The following is a 1547-nucleotide window of genomic DNA, read 5'->3' as shown; positions in this document are numbered from 1 at the left end:
TGGTAAATGTGGTAAATGTAGTTGGAAGAGAACGAATTTGAATAGAATGTGACGCAAGGTTTAATGGAGTGTTATTTTGTTTGGAATAGAGCGTAATGGACTATAATGTACGACAAAGCTATGGATGTGGAAACAGAGCTTCACAAATCCAGCACTGCTTGCCCTGATCTTATTCCTTTTCCTTCATGCGCATCTATGGAGACTCACCAACAAAAGTTTCAAAAAAAGAGATCCCTATGTAACATTGTCCTGAACTCAAAAAAAATATACCTATTTCTCTGGAAAAGATTTGTTTATTTCCCAAAACAAAATGAAAAGAAGCTGACCATTACACAATTTAATTCAACATCCAAAATGAATGGTACCAACAAAATCTACTTTAGCACTCACAAGTTGGTTATGGATGGATTCCCCTTGCCATTGTTGACAATGTAGTCAGTCAGAACCTTTGTATATGGCCTTGTGTCAATGATTTCATCAGCATCAATCCCTGCTACATAATTTCCCACAAGGTTTCTAACGTTGTCCATTCCACTCTGCAAGCTTGACAGTCCAACCTCCTTCAGCCCTTTCAATATGGCAGGTACTTCATCTAGCATAACTCCACGAATCTGCCAATTATGTTGAGTCGTTATATCTGTGCATCCCTCTGCTCCATATTTTTCAATCATGCTTGCCAAAAATCGAGTTTGGAGACTGGTAGTCACTCCATTCAGAATCTTAAGTGTCATCATGAATCTCCCATCTTCAAAAACCAACAAAGAACCAAAAATCGTTCGGCTCACAGTGATCAAATAAAAAAAAAACTCAAAACTTTAGGGGAAGGCATAGCCTAGAGGAATTGAATTAGGGCACCTACACTGATGCTTTCTTCAGTGAAAGAGATCCAACCACTTCAGGCGTACATCTATATCATCTTTATTAACCTTCTCACTCTCAATTTCAGCCAAGGGCTTCTTTGCAGTTCTTCAATCTCATTATCCATGAACAATTTCATGGGCTCCCTTTCTAACTTAATCTGCACACATTAATCATCTCCATGAATGAATACACTCCAATTATTTCATTAGACACTTCAACCATATATCCATGGTTGAAGTGCAAGACATTTTCCATAATTTCTAAACACAATTACATTAAGTGAAACTTTGAAATTGAAGTCCTGAAACACAATAATTACCTTAATCAGTTGAGCTTTGAATTTGAAATACATTTTGCTGTAAATTAGTTGCTTTGGAAAATCCATCAAAAATTAGCTGCTTATGATCCATAAAAAATTAGCTGCTTTGGAAAATCCTATTTCAAAAAATAAAAATGTTACAGAAATAATATGTTGTCCCAAACTCTTGCCTTTATATCCCATGCTATCACAACAATTAAAATGACAAAACAAATGGCGTATAGCATACAACATGATATTTTTCTAGAATCTTGAATTACATCATGGAAATGCTCTATGGCAATTGTTAAAAGAGAAAATAGAAGAGTCTAGTGTCCAAGAAAATGGTACTTGGATGGATCTATATATTGATGCCAGAGTTCTCATT

General features: G+C 35.6%; 1 pseudogene; it reads right to left on the bottom strand.

Annotated features, from left to right (window-relative positions):
- Positions 1 to 386: 386 nt before the first annotated feature.
- On the bottom strand, positions 387 to 1213 carry LOC149259177 (ferredoxin--nitrite reductase, chloroplastic pseudogene; annotated as a pseudogene).
- Between the last annotated feature and the right edge of the window lie 334 nt (positions 1214 to 1547).

This window comes from Pinus tabuliformis, chromosome 6 (genome assembly GCF_031772625.1).
Source record: "Pinus tabuliformis cultivar Carrire ecotype Pingquan chromosome 6, CPIR1, whole genome shotgun sequence".
In the NCBI taxonomy this organism is placed as follows: Eukaryota; Viridiplantae; Streptophyta; class Pinopsida; order Pinales; family Pinaceae; genus Pinus; species Pinus tabuliformis.
The sequence above is the reverse complement of the archived record's forward strand: the minus strand, read 5'-3'. Positions and strand labels throughout refer to the sequence as shown.